Raw genomic sequence first — 6147 nt, forward strand, 5'->3', positions numbered from 1 at the left:
TCTTTTATACTGGAATTCGTCGCCACTGATTGTCTTTACGTCGTATCAACTTGATGACAGGCATCCCACTTTGTGGAGGGCCTCGCAACGGAATAAATCGAGACAGTTCCTGCTTGGACAAATCCAATAAACCCTGTAAAATGTCAGAGCTCTATTGTACTTTGATTTCGGACGCAGGTACTTTGTGAGCAGCTGCCACTTCAGCTAATGAGGAGGACGGTGTCACCTCTGGAGGAGAAGTTTTTGGAGACGTGGTTTCCATTGCTTCATCAAATGAGGAAGAACGGGTGTCAAACTGGGCTTGGTTGGCATCACTAGCAACGGAGAAGTGGATGAACATGAGGCTACTGGATACGTGGTCACCGACGCTGTAGGTAGTGGCTTCTTGCGGAAAAGAGCTGTTTTCTGTGGTGTTTTCTGGCCGCTTTTCGTTTTCTTTTTCTGTAGGCATTTCTTTTTCAGTTGCTGTGACCTGGTACTGACACCACTGCTCTTTTTCTTCTTCTGAGTATGCTTGGCTTTCTTGGGAGTGTTTTTTTTTCTTTCTTGGGAGGACTTTGGGTGCATTGGGATTCCATTTTAAGCGGTAACGAATGATTACACCACCTAGAGAACCGCTACCTCCAGGTTTCAAAATGATTTGTTTTTTGGTTTGAGTGTCGATGCGAAGATCGACCAGTTGCGTCAAGGCTACTTTGTTTCCCTCAGCAACAAAAAAACGTTTGGTTTGATATGGAAGGTGAATGGTTGCTTACAGTAATTGACGTGCTGTCACTGTAAATTATCGTAAGACTTCTTTGAGACTGGGTTCTAAGACATGAGCACGTATTTGTGGATTTTTGCGCGACTTATGCCGTAGAAGGCACAAGTCAATTTGACGAGAAAATGAGACTGAAAGAAGATCATGTTGAAGCTGTGTGAGACAGACTCAAAATGTCTGAGGGTTTTTTTTAAATAGGTTTTTTGTTGTTGTTGCTGTTAAGTCGACGAAGGGGACGTGCATTCGATAGGCCCTCCGTCTTGGCACCAGTGGTGAAACAAATGGGTACAAAATCGCAAATAATCTGGGGTATTAGATTTTAAATCCACGAGTAAATAGTTGTGTGGGGTTTGAGTGGCATCGTCGTACGCATGAGTCAGCCAAGGAGTGATTTATCTCTAGGGCTTTTAAACAAGACCACGTAATGAGCATTGAGACTGATGTAGCGATGGGCTTTACTTTGTTATAAATATTTTGGGTGATGTAAATGACACTGTCATTACGGTGATGTCCTTTGCGCGTAAACCACAGTTTAATTTCGTCTTCGTCTTCTCCTAACATGTCGTCGAAAATCACCAGATGGATTTTACTGGGGCCAGACACGATCCCGTCGTCTTCGTCAGGAATGCCTTCCACAAACATGATGGAATCGGCTTGACTTTCTTGCAAGTGAATGTACTCCTATTGTCACTATTTCTAACATCACATGATCCGTTGAGGTGGACGATCGATCAAATGATGACTATGTTCGTTCAAACGTTTGACAAATTCGGTTTTGCCTGAACCGCTAGGTCCGGCAATCAACATGTGAAAGGGATGGCGAAGATACAAGGCCTCCCAGCTGGCACGATCTTAGTGTTCTTCGATGACTTTGAAAGTGGAGGAAGAGGGAGCAGAGACAGAAGAGATAGCCATAGTGCAGGGAATGTCCTTTTTTTACACGAAGACAGACAATACACGAGTATTATACTTTTTTTCAGGACACGTTTTTTGCAAGTTAAAATGGAACAACACGAAAGACAAAAACACATAAAAGCCAAATGGTTAAGTACAGCGATAAAATACACATCAAAACGATCAAAGTGGAATATAAACAATTGACTGTACAACATTTTTTTGGCAACAGAGGTGTCTTGGGGACAGTGTGTAATGTTCGTACAGTCTCTACATTGGGTACAGTCACACAGGTATCCTCCCGGAATGGTCTTTCGGGAATGTCCATGACATTATGCTTCTGTCTTGAAGGGAATGATTTCCCTCGGTGTCAGGTTCTTCTTCTGGCACTGTCACTATCACAGGTTTAAAGTTACTTTTTTACTGGACGTTTGAATTTAGGATCACAACTCTTGAGCATAACTGGCCACTTCTTTGGCCCAAGCCTCGAAACCCCAACTCTTCTAGTCACGTACATCTATCCACTGAAGGTGTAAGACACATGTTACACACACATCGTAGTACACATCTTTAGTACCTAAAAGTTGACGAATCCTTTTTACCCGCAGAGGTCGATAAATATCCAGATGAAAACGCAAGGCTTTTAACAAAATGATTCTCTCGTGGACTTTAAAGGGGCCACTTTCATGTTTTATTTTGTAGAAAGTAATGCTCGTAAAGAGCCTAAAAGGAATCGGCTGGAAAACGAAATCCCAGAAAGCAAGTCACAAAGACACAAACTACATGACAACCCCAATTCATGGGACACAGTACTCGTAATAAGTGTTGATAATCCTCCACCGTCTGAATACTCTCACTGATTTCCTTCCACGGAATTTGTTGTATCACTTCAGATATATTTTCGTTTCGTCGGAGGCAATAAGTGTACTATCTGCACAGAGATGATCGTACTCCAGTAGCGAATCCAAATTTTTAAGTCACTAACTTACACATCACACTCCGTTCGAAGTTTCTCCTTGAACTAAGTTTACATTGTGTAAAAGATTTTGGTAATCCTCTAACTCTTCCTCTGGAACTCGTTGCAGTATGTCTACCTTGTAGTAAAAAGAATCAGTCACAACAAACCAATCCTTCTCGCCCACGTTCAGCTTAACAATGTTTGACCACTGGAACACTTTCATCTGAATCAATCCTCTTATAGCATTCAGGTACCAGTGGTTTCAACACCAGTGACGTAACGGATGCAATTGTTCCTTGCGTTGAACTTGTATTTTGACCAACTCTCGGTAAATGCGTTCTTTCAAGTCTAGAGTTAAACCACGAATGTTCTCTTGTATAGTATCCATGACGATTTCAGCCAGTGTTTATACCTACGTCACTTCTGGATGCCCTTTATTTTTTATTAAAGTGTCCATTTCTTTACTGGATGAGTTTGACAAACAAAAGAGTACAGTTTCTTCTGAGGCACTTTCACCCTATTGTCTATCCTTACAAAAACAGTATTTGTTGAAACATCTAACATACGTTGTGTGGATAGTAGAGTATGTTTTGTACGCGTTCGCGTTTGTGCGGATAGTAGATATTATGTTTGTATGCGTTCGCATACGTTTGTATGGATAGCAGATATTGTTTGTATGCGTTTGCGTACGTTCGTGTGGATGAAATATTTGGGGTTTGTATGCGTTTGCGTACGTTTGTCTGGATAGTATGTTTGGGGTTTGTTTATTCGTCTCCCCGTGTGTGGATAGTATATTTTGGGTTTGTTCTTTCCTCTTCCCGTGTGTGGATAGCATATTTGGGATTTGTATATGTTCGCGTACGTTTGGGTGGATAGTAGATATTGTGTTTGTATGTGTTCGCATATGTTTGTGTGGATAGTATATTGCGGGTTCGTATGCGTTCGCGTACGTTTGTGTGATAGTATATTTGGGATTTGTTTTATCTTCTTCCCGTGTGTGGATAGTATATTTGGGATTTGTATATGTTCGCGTACGTTTCTGTGGATAGTAGTGTGTTTGTATGTGGTGGCGAATGTTTGAAAATAGAAGAATCCCAAAGGCCCTTTCTAAGGACCACTGTCATGCCTTGAAAAGATCTGCTTTGTTGACAAAACTTTTTTTAGTCGGTTGTATAGTTGCTTGTGTGATAGAGTGATGTTTATCAATGTATGTCTTTGTGTTATATATGCATATGTCTCTACTGTATTTATCTCTGTCTAGGGTAGCGCGTATTGAGGTCAGCCACTTGCAACGTTGTTGCCAGTGTTCCGCCAAATTGAGGTCATCCCCTTGCTACATTTCTACCAATCTCCAGTACGGTGATATCACCCCACCTGTTCCATTCCTTGTGTCCCTATACAACAGGCCCAATATTCCCAATGTTCATTTCCCCTTGGGCCCCGAGTGGCCGAGTGGTCTAAAGCGCTTAGTTACGGATTACTGCCATCTCACCTCTGTCTGCGGCGGTTCGAGTCTAAGATTCAGCCAATGTGGGCATGTGAGAAAGCTTGCCAGTAGCTTCTCGTGGGTCGGTGGTTCTTTCCGGGGTTTTCCGGGTTCTTCCTCCACCATTAATACTGGCCGCCATGTATAGCCTATCGTGCTGAAAAATGGCGTTAAACCCCACAACAACAACAACAACATCATTTCCCCTTGACGCTAAATGTGCCCCGGGTGGTCTGAAAAATCTTGATGCCAAACGTGCGCACGACCTTTTCGACTGAGATTTCCGTTGTCGCTAAAGTGGCCCCTTTCACTACTACTGTTTCATCTTTGGTAGCTAAATTACCCATGATTGCCAGGTAAAGTGTGTGGCAATTACAGCAATCAGAGGATTTTCATGGATCCAAGCGCAAGCGTCTTCATTAATGTATTGAAATGTTTTTTTTTTTTTGTTTTTTTTTTTTCCACTCTGACTAGTACCAGAATGGTAGTTTTTGTGTAGTATTCTTAAGTGTCTTTTCGGTGATACGTTCTTGTGCCTCAAGCGTCCCAGGCAAGCGTTTAAGATGTAATCTGTCCTGAGCATCGGAAATGGCGCAGTCACGTAGATGCGATCCCACGTTAACCATTGCATACTTAAAAGTCAACAATATTTTATGTTTTCCAATAAGCTAAGATAATGAATTATTTGTTACTGTTAATTTTTAATCAGAGGCGCCCGCAGAATTATTTTGGGGGCGGGGTCATAAATGTAGTGGTCAGCTTTTAAGTTTTACTGATGTAGGCCAAACTATATTTAGATGTGAAATGGGGGCAGAGGTCACCCTGTCATATGTACGGCGGGCAGTACCGTATATTGATAACGGATTCTGGAGTATGAAACACCTGGGCCTCTCATAGTTCTTGTTCAAGCAAAATGTTTCTTTTATAAATATGAAAAGTGTTTTTCGGCCCGGGCCCCTTACATTCCCGTGTCCCGGGGTTATATCCCCCGGTTGCCCCCCCCCCGCCCCCCCCCCCCCGTCGGCCCTGTGTGCGGATGCCCATGTTTTTAGGCTGATATTGCCTTTATATCTCCATAAAGAAAAAGTGGCCATATGTCAAAATATTCGAAGAATCAAATTCATTAAACTATCATTATTTTCAGAGGTCCCGAGGGGCCTAGTGGTCTAAAGCGCTCACCGTTACGGATCATTATCATCTCACCTCTGTCGGGGCCCCGAGTGGCCGAGTGGTCTAAAGCGCTCACCGTTACGGATCACTGCCTTCTCACCTCTGTCTGCGTGAGTTCGAGTCTCGGATTCGGCTATGTGGTTATGTGAGAAAGCTTGCCAGTAGCTTCTCGTGGGTCGGTGGTTCTTTCCGGGGGTTTCCCGGGTTCTTCCTCCACCATTTATACTGGCCGCCATGTATAGCCTATCTTGTGCTGAAAAATGGCGTTAAACCTTACAACAACAACTCACCTCTGTCCGCGTGGGTTCGAGTCGCAGGTATGGCAAATGTGGGTATGTGCGAAAGCTTGCCTGTAGGTTCTCGTGGGTCGGCGATTCTTTACAACAACAACAACAACAACTGTCATTATTTTCATGATGTCATGATGGTAAAATGTATTATTTACCTGGGACAACTATGTAATTCAAATTTCAATTAAGAAAAATCTCGATGGATATGTATTATGCATCAGTCTGCCTTATTTAATGATAAAAAGACACCCACCTATTAGAGGGATGAAACTGCTATCGCAAAGGCGTTAGTTGGTCACATTCTTGACAGCATCGACCCAATATTAAAAAGCTCAGCATTAGCAGTAGCTTTGTTTGCACAATCCCCTGCGTGATGTGCTATCTAGGAAACGATGGGGGGGGGGGGGGTATTTAATACATGCTTTGTTTTGTTTTTTAACGAATAGTTAGTTATGTCATAAGCTAAGACCATTGCTGTAATTTAGACTACACACCACCTTATGTTTGCTAATTGATTACATTTCAAATAGTGCTACGTTGTTATATGTTGTATTAGATAAAATTCGTATGGGCGAGATTTACAATAACA

This window comes from Sinohyriopsis cumingii, chromosome 2 (genome assembly GCF_028554795.1).
Source record: "Sinohyriopsis cumingii isolate HCF-2022 chromosome 2, ASM2855479v2, whole genome shotgun sequence".
Taxonomy (NCBI): Eukaryota; Metazoa; Mollusca; class Bivalvia; order Unionida; family Unionidae; genus Sinohyriopsis; species Sinohyriopsis cumingii.